Source organism: Narcine bancroftii, chromosome 4 (genome assembly GCF_036971445.1).
Source record: "Narcine bancroftii isolate sNarBan1 chromosome 4, sNarBan1.hap1, whole genome shotgun sequence".
Taxonomy (NCBI): Eukaryota; Metazoa; Chordata; class Chondrichthyes; order Torpediniformes; family Narcinidae; genus Narcine; species Narcine bancroftii.
Window position 1 is genome coordinate 185,953,522 of NC_091472.1, and position 16,461 is coordinate 185,969,982.

Here is a 16,461-nt window from a genome sequence, read left to right on the forward strand (position 1 = left end):
CGCAGGGGAGAGCTGAGACTTCACTGATAAGATTCAGATTTTATAGTCGGCCCAAGGGAGCACTGAGACTTCGCTGTTAAGGTTCAGATTTTATACTTGGTGTATATGATGACTGGTTTTGGGGTGATATTTTTCAAGTTCAGGTCCCATCATGTATGCCAGCATACTTCTGCTTGTCCAGCTCCATTTCTCTGTTTACTCTATTAGGTTCAGGTTGGTGCAATCTTATTGCTACCTGTCAATAACATATTCATAAGGCAGCCTTTCTAACATTTCTGAAACAGTTATAGAAAGGTCGGAGAGGGGGAAGGGTGGGGAAATACACCAGAAATTGCTTGATTGTTCTTTGAGTATCCCCCTCCTCACTATGGGAATTGGTTTGTTGTGAATCTTGCCCTTTCTTAATTACCATTGTTCGTGGGCACCACTGGATGGAAACATGCTTCAGGCCCTTATCTCCCAACCAGATGGATCCTATTAGGAAGAATGAATGAAGGAAGAAAGAAAGCTCCTTACTGCACCTTTTATGGCCTCAGAATGACCCGTAATGTGTTATACCAGAGGAAAGCTCTTAATATTTTCTAAATACATTGTGAAGCCGTCTATTCTGATTGTCTAATCTGCTGGAAATGGTCCTAGTGATTTACACCTGGGATCAGGAATGCAAAATTACATGTAAACCCAGATCATAATTTAGACCATGATTGCAACTATTTAGTTTGTTTGTGTACATAAATCCATGTAACACATGACTTCATATGATTTACATGTATTTATTTGAAATCCTGTGAAATGAATTTTAAAATGTACTCACGGCTGGAATTCTCACAGCAGCCATTCTCTCCGTGTAAGCTCCAACAAGCAATAATAAGGTGAGGTGCCAGTTGATGAGGTAGACAAAGACGATGTGGTCAAACAATAATCATGGCTTTTATTAGCAGAAACTAATGGTACAATAATGAAAGACAATAGGTGCATATACAGTTATACCCAAGGGGAATGTCCTTAACAGTAGAGATAATGCACAACCAATGTTAGTTCAGCAAGGCTCGCCAGAGGGGAGACAGGCAGCTTGGCAGACATTCACCACATAAGGAAATAAAAAAGAATATAATTTATTTTTAATATTGATTGAAGGACAAGTGTTAGCTAGGACCCCAGGGAGTATGTTCTTTGACTTCCTCAGAATGATGTGTTGAAATCTTTTGCGATTTAATATTTAATTAAAAGATTTCCTACTGTAATGGAAAGGATATAATTGAATGGCTTATTTGGTAATTGATAAAAAATAAAGAAGTGTACATGCATTACTGAATGACAGATTTGTTATATAAATCGTTAAATGAATATAATTTGAATATTTCACATACTTTGAAGGGTTGTAAATAAAAATTGGGGTTTATAAATGCAATGATGGGAGTTCAAATAAACCAACATTGAAGAAGTACATGAATTGCTTTTTTTCTGAAACAAGCATAAAATAGATCAGCAGTATTGTTTTCATAGCCTGCAAAATGACTGGGTTTTGTGAGCATTTTTGTACTCCCCATTCCAAGGGGCATGGCACAAATTCACCAGGTCCACATTAGGGCTAGGAAGATTAAATAGGAGATGCAGGAGCGAGCATTTAAAAGTATAAACCTGTGCTGTAAGAAAGCTAGCCTTTCTTTGGCTTACAGATTCAGTGATGAAGAGTTGTCAAATTAAAATGGTCTCTAAAATATAAAAGAGAGAGAGTTGGGCAACCACAGTGGGTTGTTGGGCCAGTGCACTGCGGCAAACAGCTCTAGCAAAGAGCTGATACCAGCGTAATCTGTCAAATGGCCTCTTCTGTGAACATTATATTTGCTCTAACCTGGTGACATCAGTTGATTTGATTTGTTCCCATTCCACATAAGTAAAACCCTTGCCAGTTTTCCCAAGAAAATATTTTCATTGACAGTCTTTCCGGAGACTATTTCTAAATATTTTGCTGACAAATTCTAAAAGTTGCTAAACAGTATGGAACATTTAACTTGCCACAGGAAAAATGTTACACTATTAATTCAGGTCTTTCTAGACCAGGGGTGTCAAACTCAAATTCACAGAGGGCCAAAATTAAAAACTTGGACTAAGTCGTGGGCCAAACGAAATATTTATTGAAAATTTTCAACAACATCTGCATATTTTCTCTTCTTTCAACATATGTAATGTTAAACTTTTTCTTATTAAACTAAATGTTTAATAATAGTTTTGGTTAAACTCTTTCCAGAAGAAGCATTAACAAATGAGAAATAAAATATTCAATAAATAATATTTCTCTATAGCCTTTAAGCTCCTTTTAAATGTATTTTTTTTCACAAGCCAACAAGACAAAAAAAATAACAACTTGCTTCAATGAAAATCCAATCTTTCAACTATGAACAATCCAAATTTAACCAAAGAAAATATTAATCCAAGCTTAGCTTGCTACACTGTGATTTACTCTGATGCACCTGGGTCTAAACCAGATACTTGGCATCTCTTCTTAGATGCAAGTTCATCAAACTCTGGGGTCAGAGTTTGCCTCCCACCTGTCTTGAAAGGTCCTGTTTTCTGTCTTTCGTTTGGCCATTTTTCATAAGGGGTTTATTACATGTGAGTTGGGCGACAGGTCACAGATGCTAATGAAAGGAAAGAGAGGAGGTGGGGGCGATTAGCGGGCTGACGGGCCGGCGCCAACGCATTTGCAAAGCATTCTGGGATTTGTAGTATTAGCTGTGCATGCGCTATAATGGTGCGGCGGTCAGCGGGCCAGCTCTAATACATATTTGATATGATCTTGCGGGCCAAATATAATTATATCATGGGCCAAATTTGGCTCGCGGTCCTGAGTTTGACATGTGTGTTCTAGATTGTATTTACTTCAAACTTTAGTTGATTGATGTAACAAAGTACAGAAATTATTAACTGTACACAATGGCGTCATGGCTTAAATTTTTGATTAGTTTTCTATTTTCTCCTTTCACTGTTACAAATGATGAACACAGGCTTTGTGCGTGTGTGTGAGAGAGAGAGGGGAAATGGCTCGCTGGAGCGTTTCTCCTGAAATAAGGGAAACAAGAGGAACATTGTAGTGACCTGGGGTTTATCATTTGGAAAACCCTGATGGGGCAAGTTTCTTTGGCAAGATACTGAAGTGACTAATGGAAGTAAATCAGTTTGTGTGTGTCCAACGAGCAACAAATCTCTCTCTCTGAAACCAACAAGAACCTTCCTGAACGGTAAGCATTTAAGCACCAGAACTTGGTGAAAATTCAGAAATGTTAAATTCTGTGCACAGTTTAAGAATTGCCTGATACCAGTGAACTTGGAGTGAGAAGTGAGATTGGACTGTGAATCAAAGAACTTTCCCTGAACATATACACATTGCATATACGTGCACTTAGAATTAGAAGGGAGTTAAGTTTGGTTAAGTTAAATTAATAGTAAGAAGTTAAAGTTTGATCCTGTTTTTATGTTTAAAGAAAATTAAAAGCAACTTTTGTTTAAGGACCCATTTGTCTTGGTGAATTTCTATTGCTGCTGGGTTTTGGGGTCCTCTAGGCCCATAATACACCAATCAAGTTCAAGTTTATTATTGTCCCATTGCACAAGTGCAACCCAAGTCCTCGGTGCAAAATATACAGACATACAAGAGGCAAGTGATATATACACTGGACAAATATTCTGATATACAAATAAATAAATAAATATTCAGGCCTTTTATGTGGCAACAAGCAGGAAAGTCTTGATCAGACATCTTAGTTGTACAACATGGAAACAGGCCCTTCACCCCACCAATCATGCCCTCACTTGCCCTGGTCCTACATGACTCAGACACATCATTACTTTGCTGTTGCCCTATTTAGCTCCACTGCCAGAATGTCTTTGAAGGGGAGTGCCACACTCGTTTCACTGACTTCGACAATCTTTGTCACCAGAAATGGTAATAAGAACTGGGCTAAAGTTTCAGGAGCGGAATCTTGACCACCTTGAGCTAAGATTGTAAAACAGAGGAGCAGAAATAGGCCAGTCAGCCCTTCGAGTTCCCCCCCCCCCACCATTGAATCATGAGCTGATCCATTTTCCCACTCAGTCCCACTGCCGAGCCTTCTCCCCATAATGTTCGATGGCCTGGATAAGAGCAGGGCTTTAGTCTTCAAACTTAACAATGTCTATGTTATCATCGCCCATCAGACTTCATTGATAATCCCTCTGTTTCTTTACCTTTGAGCCTTAAAATCTTATTACAGAAACTTGTGAATACAGTGAGCAGTCGATATGATACCTCTGGATACTCGATCTCCAACCTACATACCTGCTTTGAGATGGAAACCTTTAAATTGAAAGTGAAGGATCTCCTCCCTGGAAAAAAAAACAACTATTTGAATATATACCTTTGAGTGAAACTGCATATTAGTTTTTGCATAAATTACACCATGAATTTACAAATCTTGCAGATGTTCATGTTGCTGTCAACATTCGTTGCAAATGAAGATATCAAACCTTTTGTGGTTATTGTACAAAATAGTTGCCATGTTGAATATTTCCAGTCTGGGCTTTTCATGCAGAAATGCAGATGCTTCTGTGTGAAAAAGATAAAATGGGACTGAGGATGTGCTTTTCCATCCAAAAGCCATGATAATGTGGATAAAGGAAAGATTAAAACCTTTGATGCATTTGATTAAGGATAACTTCTGAGAAAAATATAAAAATAAAATGTCCTACCCAGCTCTTATTTATTATTTTTAAAATAAACACACTTCTTTTTCTGACAATGATGCTTTGGATCACTTGAGTTTATTGGACGACATTAAATTTGTGTGATTAAGTTCACACTGAACAGATAGGACATGTCAACCCCACAGCTATTGTTGTAGAGCAAGCACTAAATCGATCAGTAAAGTTTTTTTTTATTGTTTTGCCTGAACAAGTTCCCCCTTAATCTGATAGATATCTTTGGAATTTTATTTATTTTAATAACAGAAGCAGGAAAAGGCTGCCATTCAGCCCCCGTGAGCAGGTCTGCTGCTTTGGCCCAGTTACCTCACCGCTCTGGTGATCTGGGTTCGATTCTGACCTCGGCTGCCATTTGGGTTACGTTTGCTATGAGGTTTTCCATCAGGGGGTTCTGATTTCCTCCCACAAAGATGTGACTGACAGCATGGAGCCAGATTCACATTCACTGTCCAGGACTGAGTTGCTCCTGGGTGGGCAGGTCACCGCTGGAAATGAATCTAATTTGCCCGGGATGTTTAAGTGCGAGAAAAACCGTTTGACCATTGTCACAATTAATCTAGCTGCTTTGCTTTTCCCAGGCTTCCTGTGGGGTTTCAAATACCAAATGGCACTGGGGTGACAACTTTCTTTTGCAATGTTGGGAGAAAAAGCAAAAATAAGATTTATACTTTACTTCAGTACTCGAGACAGCAACGTAAAGGTGGATAAGGTAAACTTAGATGTACCACAATGTGTATTGACTCCTGTGAATTCCCCATGGCAAGAGACAGAGGGAATCGAAGGAGATTTGATCAACGTGTAAATTTCAAGGTTCAAGGGAAAGAGGACAACAGAGTTAGAGTAGAGCAGCTGTTCAGTACCTTTTTTTTGGCTATGGCCCCCTTAGGACTTTTCTCAAAGTTTAAGGGCTTGTGGTGGTACACCGCCGGCCTACTGCAGGGGGAAACCTCTGTACCTGCAGGAGTGTACTGCCGGCCTACTGCAGGGGGCAACCTCTGTACCTGCAAGAGAGTAAGGGGATAGTACAACACCTGGCCAACTGTCAATCAGTCACCCTGAAGGGATCAAGCCCCACCTGGTCGGGTGTCAATCACCCTCCGGGATATAAGCCTGCATCAGCCTCCCGAAGCTAACTCAGAGTTACTGCAGCTACAGCCAGCCTGGCTCTGTGGAAGTCTTTGTGGATTAAAGCCTGTTGTACAGTCTTTACCTTGTGTGTGTCTGATTCTGGCTAATGGCGCACCACAGGGCTCCCTTCTGAGTGAAGAAGTCAAGTTTTGGTTTCTTCCATACTTCTAAAGCGTCATGTTTATGTTACGTGAGATGGAAAAAAAAACAAGGCTTTAACTTAAATATGCTGTTGCCCCCCTGGAGACCAAAGGGCTCTCATTGGGAATGGCTGGTATAGAGTTGCTTTCACAGAGCTAGTGATCAGGGTTCGAATCCAGCGCTGTCTGTAAGGGGTTTGTACATTCTTCTTGCGTCCACGTGGGTTTCCTCCAGGTGCTGCAATTTCCTCTCACGTTCCAAAAACGTACAAGGTTGGTAGATGAATCGGTTGCATGGGTGTCTTTGGGTTGCTTGGGCTCATGGACTGGAAGGGGCTGTCACTGTGCTGTATATCTAAATTAGAATTAGAGTGGGAATGGGATTATTCTGCTTAGACCTGGCATGAACCTGATGGGTCAAATAGCCTCTTTGTCTTAGCAAAGCTACCAACATGCTTTAGAGCTAATCACTTTCTTTTTCTCTCCACTGCAGTGTTCCATGCCCGCCTGCGCTCTCATTGTGAACCTTAGGCATTTGAACATACATACATAGGATGACAATGACTTGCATTCTTAATTGTACACGTCCCAGCCGAAATATAAATCCAGCTCTACCTGAGTCATTCTTTTGCTCCATTTTCTACTGTGATGAGGGAGTATGGTTGAAGGGTTCAAAGAGAGAGAATCCTGGCTGGCTGGGGGAAGAGTCCAGACCAACAAAAGGTGTTAATTGGCTATGATAAGGGAAGAGGTGAGAATTGATTTTGGCTCTGTGAAAGGAGACAGAGGGAAAATGGAGCTCGATCTGGGAGAAAGGCAAAAGGTGAAAGAAGAAGGGATGGGAGGGGTTTAACAGAAACCAGAGGTCGATTTTAATTCCACCCAGTTGGAAGGTGGTCTTAGTATGGCAGTGCATGAGACCATGGCAGACATGACAGCAAGGGAATTGGATTTGGAATTGAAATGGGTGGCCACTGGGAAATCCATGCCATTGCGGAAGACAGAGCCAATGTCCTCAGCAAAGACATTTCCCAGTCTGTGCCTAGTCTCTCCAATGTAGAGGAAAAAACATGGAAGCAACGGATTTACAATGGAAATGTTGCTTCACTTGGAAGAACTGTTTGGAGCCTTGAATGGTGGTGAGGGAGGAGGTGTGGGCATAAATGGAGCATCTCCTGCAGTCACAGAGGTAGGTACAAAGGGAGGAAGTAGAGGACAAGGGAGTTACGGAGGGAGGTGGAGAGGGGAAAATGTGTCTAAATGTGGGATTATGCAGTAGGTGGTGAAAACAGCGCAGGAGAATATGTTGGATGTGAAGGCTGGTGGGGTGGTAGATGAGAACAAGGGGAAGAGGGGGCCAGGAGAGATGTGCGGGAAATGGAGGAGATGCGGGTGACGGTCGAGGTGATGTTGCTTGAAGAAGGAGGACATCGCTGATTATGTGGCAAGAAAGTCCTTATCTTGGGAGCAGATGTGACTGAGATGGAGGAATTGAGAGAAAGGAATGGAATCTTTACAGGGGCAGAATGTGAAGAGGACACTGTGAGTTCCTCTAGCATTTCTGTGTGATTTTACTGTAATCACTGCAACTGCAGACTTTCAGGCATCCCTCAATTATCTAGAAACGAACCCTGCAATCAAATCAAGTTTTGTTTATTCTCTTGTACACAAAATACGTGTGCCCTGTATAAGCACCCAAAGAGGCACACTAGACCAACACCCCTAACAAGACGAGAAAGAGGAGCAAAAGAGAGTCCCTTCAGAAGCATCAAGGCCCTTGGATCGTATTCCATGCTATTACTTTCGAGGGCATGTCCTCTCAATGAAGTAACACATTTCCAAATTGCGACATCACATTGCAGTCACACCAGTTTTTCTTGAAAGCATCCAGTCTTCATCATAGAATCATACAGCCCAGACAAGGTCATTTGACCAGCATCCTAAAGCAGCCTCCTGGAAAGAGTCATGATTAATCTATGGCCCCTGCTCTTTCCCCAGAACCCTGCAAAGTTTTAATTTTCATAATTGCATGCAATTCCTTTTTGGAAGTAACCATAGAACAGGTTTTGAAAGTCATTAGTGAATGCTTGTTATAACAGTATTGTTCCAAAGATTTCCATGGAATCCTTATTATGATTCAAGGAGACCAGGGAGATCACTGTGGACTTCAGGCATGCTGATAGCCTCGTGATTTACATCAATGAAGTTGTGGTGGAACATGCATCAAGCTTCAAATTGCTTGACGTCCACATTTCTGATTAGCTCACCTGCTCCCTGAACTCCTCCATCCTGATCAAAAGATGCCTTTATTTCCTGCAGAGCATGAAGAAAGTACACCTCTGTCCCAGGATATTGATGGATTTTTACCACTGTACCATTGAGAGCATACTCACCCATGGCATCTCAGTGTGGTGTGGCAATTGTCTCATATCGGACCATAAAGCACTTCTGCGGGTGGTGAAAACTGCCCAGCAGATCATCGGTATCCAATTGCCTACCATTGAGAACATCTATCAGGAATGCTGACTGGGCAGAGTGAAGATGCATCTTACCCCAACTATGGATTTCCATCTGGTGGCCGCTACAGGAGCAGGTTCAAGAAGAGCTTTTTCCCCCAGGACTGCGACCCTACTAAACCTTAAATCACAGCGCTGAGTGGTACGGCACTCACATTGTACTGTCAGTACTTTTGTAATTGTTTGCTTGCTGAATGCGCTTGTTTTTATTTGGATGTAGTTATTTGTACATAGCACTATTTTTTTTAACCTGGTTGGATGCTCATTGTATTTCATTGGCTTTGTATTTTATTTGATACAATGACAATAAATGTTGAATCTAATGATCATTTACTACTATCTACATGAAACATTAAAAGAAAAAAGAATCTATACATGAGTTCAGAATTGTCAAACCGTTTCCTGTTCCTCATGGGAGTCACATTCCAATTTAAAGACTTCCAAAACCGTGTAGTGAGTCCAGGAACTCGACAAATTATTCACACAATTGACCCTGATTATTTGTAAAAGTGAGCATGTTATGAATTGAAGCAACACACAATCTACAAGAGGAGCTCATCGGGTCAGGCAGTAGACTGTCAATGTTTCGGTCTGACACCCTTCATCAGTGCTGATCTATTGCCTTCCATGCATCCAGTATTTTGTGTGATGCTCCAGATTCTCAACATCTGAAGTCTTTTGTGTTTTTGAATTTAAAGGGGCTATGAGCAGCTATCAAGGCACAAGATATTCCCACATAATAATTTATGGAAGTGAAACTCAGAGTTCTTTACCATCTGGAGATTTATGAAGGACGATGGCGTTCTTCATGGCTAAATGCGGAAGATGCTTTGCTGTACCGCATGAACTGAAGGTCATTGGGCTGAGCCTACTGCTGAGACGGCAGTCTGCTGACTGCTATAAAGATGGTTGGATGGAATCAAGTCATGGGATTTATATTAAATGTTATTTGGACAGTCTCAAGAGTGGTATCTTCATAAAGGAACATTCATATGAACATCACTCTTTTAAAGCTGTCCGAAACATCAACCATAATGAAATATGGAAAATAGGAATATCATTCTTACAAGCAAGATATTCTCGGTGTCAAAGTGACTGGCAGCAAGAGGATCTGGCCAGTTTTCCTGCTGAAGCATCACTGACCCCAACCATCTTACTACTGATCATCCAAAGCTCCCAGTGTACTTACAGCTGCAACACTCCTCCCTTACTGTCCTCTTTGCTGGTGAGACTGCACCCCCATGCATGTGAGTGGGTTGGCTTTAGGCTGGCCTCCTCTTCACAGAAATTATCTAACTTGGTCTCAGATGGGGACTAATGCAGACATGCCATTTCTGATTAACTGGTCACAAATTTCACCTCCCCTCACGCCAACTGCCAGCCTTAAGCTAAAGCTCCCACTCCTGGGGTTTCCTTCAGTCAGAGACCTCTCACTATTCAGTAGTTCAGATGCACTTGAATATCTCAGCACTGCTGGTTGTAGAAGTAGTCAGATAGACCATCCATGGAGTGAGGGACTGGTGCCTGGGGTGGTTGGAAGGTTGAAAAATCAGTGATCATCACCTCCCACCTCCAAGAGATCACATATCATCCCAATAAAAAAAACAGTTAATAACCATCAGATACAACAGAGTTAGACAATCCGTGGTCAGCCATGATCATATTGAATGGAGAAGTAGGCTCAAAGGGCTGAATGGCCTACTCGTACCTATATTCTATAATGTTAAAAGAATCTTTTTTATTAATGGATTCTGATTGTATCTTCGTATTATTGGAGATATCTCCTCTGTCAAGTCAGAAAATGATGTCCAAATTACAAAGTTTGAAGGTTTACTTTGAGTGAAACATTTTATTTTACGTCTGATGTTTAGGCTACTGTTTGCTGCTAATGTCAATCTAAAGGTAAAGGTTCCATTATTGTCACATAATACTACATTTAGAATGTAACATACATGAAATTCTTTAACTATATCTACTGTGAGCCCCACTTTGTCCAGTGCCCCTCATAGAAATAAGGCCCCAGCGAGGAACAAACTCACAGCCCCTGATTTACAAGACCAGTGCTCTAACCACTGAGCTATGGGAGCACAGTTTGACTCATCAAGATTGAATGAACTCCACGGAAACAAAATGGGTTGAAGAACTGTCGCAGCTTTCCTTTCTCCCCATTGGGCCCTTGTGTAGAAATTCACAACCCGCTCAAGTCAAAAGGTATGAGGAATGATCAGTGAAGATTTAAATCCTGACATTTGCTTGCCAGTGAATAAATGTAAAAGATTTCTGCAAACACATAAAGGAGGTCGCCCCACCACCCATCACCAGAACGGTTAATGCTGCGACTGGATATATGTCTAACTAGAACCAAATATGTCACATGGGCTTTTGATCCTCTTGCAGATGGCAACTGATGCCCCATTAATTACTCAAAAGACTATTGTAGAGAAACCAAGAGGCTTTTATTCACTTCATTTCTTTTTATAAATTTTTAAAATTTTTTAAATTTTTCACACTATAAACCACACTGACCAAAATACATACAGACATTTTTCTCTTGAATATATACAATGTCATTTTCTCCCCTTTTTCGCCCCTCCCTCCCTCTCCCCCTTCCCATTTATTCAAAGTTCAATCTATAAGATACATTAAACCCGTTAATCAATGTCGTCACTTAATTAAAAATAAACAAGAGATTTTTATCTTTTACTTTTATATACTGAGTCAATTCATTTTGTTGTCTTCTCCTTCTGTCATTTTAGGTGATGGAGGTCTGCGGTAGGACTTCTCTACTGTATTTCATGTATGGTTCCCATATTTGTTAAGAACATAAGCATAAATGTCCAGTGTTGAAGAAGGGGGGGTTGGGGAGGAAGAGTTTGAAAACTGCTGAAACTGTACAAAATAAACAATTGTTGTCAATGCTGACTATGGCCGCTTTCAGGTGGCCAGAATACCTGACCATAAAGCCGTCTATTCTATCCCTATGCGGCTGTCGGGTGGCCACCTGAAAGTGGAGAACCCAGCCAGGAGGAGTACTTACCTAACCCTCCTTGGGAAGGTATATTCTCCGGCTCGGAGAATCCCGTTGCACCTGGAAGCAGCACCAGGCAAAGCGGCTCACAGCAGTCCCTACTGTCTAACAATCCCCCAGTGCCGGCCGCCCCAGCCCTGACATCCCGCAGGGGAGTGTCAGGCACCGAGGAAGGGGCTGTCGGCAGCAGGGCGGTGAGCTGTCAGATGGCTGCCTCTGCCCCAACTCAGGAGCTGGTGTTTGCTCCGCAGCACTTCTCCCCACTTCGGTCCTTTCAGGTGGCAGAACACTGCCTTCAGCGCTGCCACCCGAACGTCCCTTAGCAGACACCCACAACCTGCTCTGGAGCCACATTCTCCAGGCGATTCCACCCAAAAGCGGCTTTTGTTAACATTGATACTGATAATGTTGACAAAGGTTTGAGTTTGAGACTGAAAAATCATAAATAAAATATTCAGAGAAAAAGAACACAAGCACATCCATGCTGTTCTGCACTGAGTGGCAGGGGGCTGTGGATCAGTCACCTTTATACTGGAGCCTATGGGGAGGGGTCACAGGTACAACCAGCCAATAGGTATGCTTGACCAGACAATGATACATAACAGTGGTTTACCACAGCAACCATTTTTATTCTCTTCCTTCATTTGTTTTTAATCTGCTTGCATTTTAAAGGCATCCAGCAAAATAGCATCAGCTCTGTTTTTCCTGCGGGGCTTTTTCTACATCTCTACAACTCAGTGGGAGAGAAGAATGGTTCTCATCTCTAGTCTTGCTTGAGGCCTTATAATATTGTGTTATACTCTTTTCTTTCATTTCTCCATGCACAGTTTTAAATTAAATAAACATTGCTCTCAGAATTTTAGAGACCAGGAATATGTCCTTTCTAAATCTCTTTCCAATGAAAACAATTCCACTTCACCAGTTCTAGTAACAAATAGAGGCTGTGATTCCAGGCAGTTCTCATCCACTTTCTTGCTGACACCCCAAAAGCAATAGCCTTAGAAACAGTTTGCCATCACCCTATGACTAAAAAAATAGATAAACTTCCAAATTCTGAGCTTAATAGTTGCGCAAGTGGTCCTGGATTGACACATGCCCCCATAAATTAAATACGAAAGTTGATGTGCCCCAAAATGTAAAATGTTAGCAGAATTAGCAATGGGGAAAATGGCCTCTGAAATGTAACAGCTGATCCTGTGCCTTGATCCACATAACCTCTGAGTTCCCCAACTTCCTTTGATCTGAGGTTTGAATATAATCAATGATTGTACACCACATCATTCTGAGGTAGAGAATTCTAATCTGAACTTACTGGTCTTTCCTTCTCTCTCTGTCTCCAAAGATTTTTCTTCATCTCAGTTCTAGAAGCTGAGGTTGTGACCAGTCAGAAGAAAATCTTTGTTAGCATTTTGCCTGGCAATGTTAGAATCTCCTACTTCTCTAAACTCCAGGGAATATAGGCCACATTACTCAATCCCTCTTCAAGCAATTCCCCCTTTATCACAGGAATCAAGCTCATGAATGTATGTCACATCAACACCAGATGCTTTTCTTTCTTCTTCTTTGGCTTGGCTTCGCGGACGAAGATTTATGGAGGGGGTAAAAAGTCCACGTCAGCTGCAGGCTCGTTTGTGGCTGACCAGTCCGATGCGGGACAGGCAGACACGATTGCAGCGGTTGCAAGGGAAAATTGGTTGGTTGGGGTTGGGTGTTGGGTTTTTCCTCCTTTGCCTTTTGTCAGTGAGGTGGGCTCTGCGGTCTTCTTCAAAGGAGGCTGCTGCCCGCCAAACTGTGAGGCGCCAAGATGCACGGTTTGAGGCGTTATCAGCCCACTGGCGGTGGTCAATGTGGCAGGCACCAAGAGATTTCTTTAGGCAGTCCTTGTACCTTTTCTTTGGTGCACCTCTGTCACGGTGGCCAGTGGAGAGCTCGCCATATAATACGATCTTGGGAAGGCGATGGTCCTCCATTCTGGAGACGATGCAGTGTGCAGTTAAAACCCCAGGCATCTGACACCTGCAGTGGGGGGAATTGGTAGATGCCAGATAAGAGAATTTTCTGGATGCTTATTGTGCGTTGCACAACTGGCGAACTAATAGAGAGGCGCGCCAATTTTAAACTTCCGCATTTTTTTAACCTATTTATTTTCCACAGTTTTAGTTTTGCCAGAAGCTTGAGGCTGCTGGTTGCTTGAATTTCGCATTACAGGCTTGTACTGTATGCTTGTTTCAAAAAAAAGTCCTACCCCGAAACATTGTCCATTTTTCTCCTTGAATGCGCCTCACCCAAGATTTTCCAGCGTCTGATTGTTTGCTCAAAATTCCACAAGCTGCACATCTTGTGTTTTTCAAGGCAAGTGTATCCTTCCTTGGATACAGAACCCTTAGCTGCTGGCAGTTCTCACCGCGGCCCATCAAAGGCCTGTATAAATCTCAGCTCGACTGTCTTATTTTTAACAAGTTCCTCATGATTAAGGCCATCTTATGATATCTTCCTACTTGCCTGTTTCAACTGAATATTTCATGAACCTACACACTGAAAACAGTATTCCAAAGTTTACTATTTTATCTGTATCACTTCTTGAAGTTTAGATGTCGTGTTTATTCTTTTTACAGTGTAGCCTGTGTCTTCACTGATGTTAACCCAGTTCCCTGAAACTATTCCTCAGTAATGACTTACCTCTCACACACTATGCCACTGACTGTGTCCCCACTGATGTGTTCTTTCACCAAAAGGAGCATGGCTTGTCTCAATGCAGCCGCTTCATTGACAGAGACAAATACAACCTGCTGGAGGAATTCACCAAATCAAGGAGCATTAGTCGGAGAAAAATATTTCGAGCAGGAATTCTTCGTCAGGGCTACCAATTAGACCGTCTCTGCTGCTTCCTTGGGCAGAGAAGTCCACAGATTCACAACATTCTAAGTAGTTCACTATCTTCAATCTACTCCCCTAAATCTTGAGGTGGACAAAAAATAGATCAACCTGCTGGGGTCAAAGTGCAGTACAAAACAAAAGTGAAGAAACTCAGCAGGTCACTTCAGAGGAAGTAAAAGGCAGCCGTCGTTTCGGGCCTGAGCCTATCTTCAGGGGTGTTCAATGTCAGGCAGATGCCTGAATAAAAGGTTGGGGGGGGTGGTGGGGGAGCAGTGGCTAACAAAGTTAAGACAAAGAGCAGAAGAGGAAGAGGGCTTAGAAGGATAGCTCTCTGCTAGGAGAAGGAACGGGTGGGGAGTTGAAGGAAGGGAGAAAGAGGAGTGACAAGTCCAAACCTTGAGGTTTCTTTAAGTTCTAAAAGTAGTTCTAGTCTCACTTGCCAATGGGAACAACTTCCCTGCTTTTGAATAGAGTGGGTCCAGCACTAAAATCTGCAGTATCCTATTAATCACTGATTGCCAACCAGAGAAACACCTGTTTTATCCCAATTCTCTCTCTTCTATTGCTTAACCAATCTTCGATCCATGCTGATAAATTATCCCAACTCCTTGCATTCATATCTCAGGGAGACATTTTTTGTATGGCTTTCAAATGCCTTCTGGAAATCCAAGTACACTATTCGCCTCTATCCACTGCACTTGCTGCATCCTCAAGGAACTCCCGAAAACTTATCAATCACGACCTGCTCTTCCGGATTCTATCCTGTGTCTGGCTGATGGATCAGTGGCCATTCAGATTTCTTCCTGAATGATAGCTTCAAGCACTTTTGCAACTACTTGCATTAAGCTAACTGGCCTTCTATTTTCAACAGTGGTGTCACACTGGCATGCAACATGTAACACCAAAAGGAAAAGAGATGATGAAGGTAAAGGGGAGTGAAGCTGTTTGTGGCACTATGGTGCAGTCAGTGCTTTGCAGAGCCACAAAGCCGGGTGCACTCCTGACCCTAGATGCTGTCTGTGTAGAGATTGCACTTTCTCTAACCACATAACAGAGATATGCAGATTAATTGGGTAATTGGTTACTACAAATTGCCTCTCATATATATATATAGATGAGTGTTCAAATTGATGAAAATGTGAGGGGAGTAGGAAATGCTGGGAGGAGGGTGGATCAGTGAAGGATGATGGTTAGCAGATACTCAAAGGGCTTGTCACCGAGCTGAATCTCTCATTAACTCAATAGCCCCTTTTACACAGAGCTTGAAAGCCAGGTTTTATGTGAAATTGCTATGTGAAAGAATCGCAAGGTGAATGGGGAGGGGGGGTCCTTGACTTACCCATCTTTGATCCACCTAGGTGGGTAGTCTCAGTGGTGGAGCCAGCTTTTATCGGTTCTGTGTGAACCCACAATCCGGCTTCTTAAGATGGGTCATATCTACAGTGTTACGGGGTATATTATATTTTATATTATATATTAATGTGTCTTTAAAAGAGATAGATTGTGAAGGTTTAGTAAAGATCACTTCACAAACAGATACTTACAAAACACATCTCATTTACAATGCAAGAGCTTTGCTGAAAGAGAGACTTCATGTCCACAGTGACTTCACAGAAACTTTGAAGGAAATGTCTTGAGAATATTACTTGAAGGATAAAGCTGTTAATGAGGAAGAGAGTAAGGAAATGCCTATGGAGACTTCACAAGTAGGTGTTAATTGGACTGATGTTGAGGAGTAAATGGACTATTATGTTTAAAGCAACAGATGCCCAGGCAGAAACTGATTCCAGTGCCAGCAATCTGTCTGGTTGAAGTTTGCTGTGCGAAGAGGGGTCATGCGGTTTTGCAAACAGAAAGAGAAAAAAACAAACAGGATTTCTCTTTTTGGAGAGAGTGAGTAAGAGAGAGAGAGAGGGGGGGAGGGAGGGGGAGAGAGAGAGAACTGACTTCTGCAGTGGCAATAGGAGATTGCAACATGACAAACTGGCAGCTTGTTAAAACCCCATTTTGAAGATGGGCTGTGAGTTCTTGA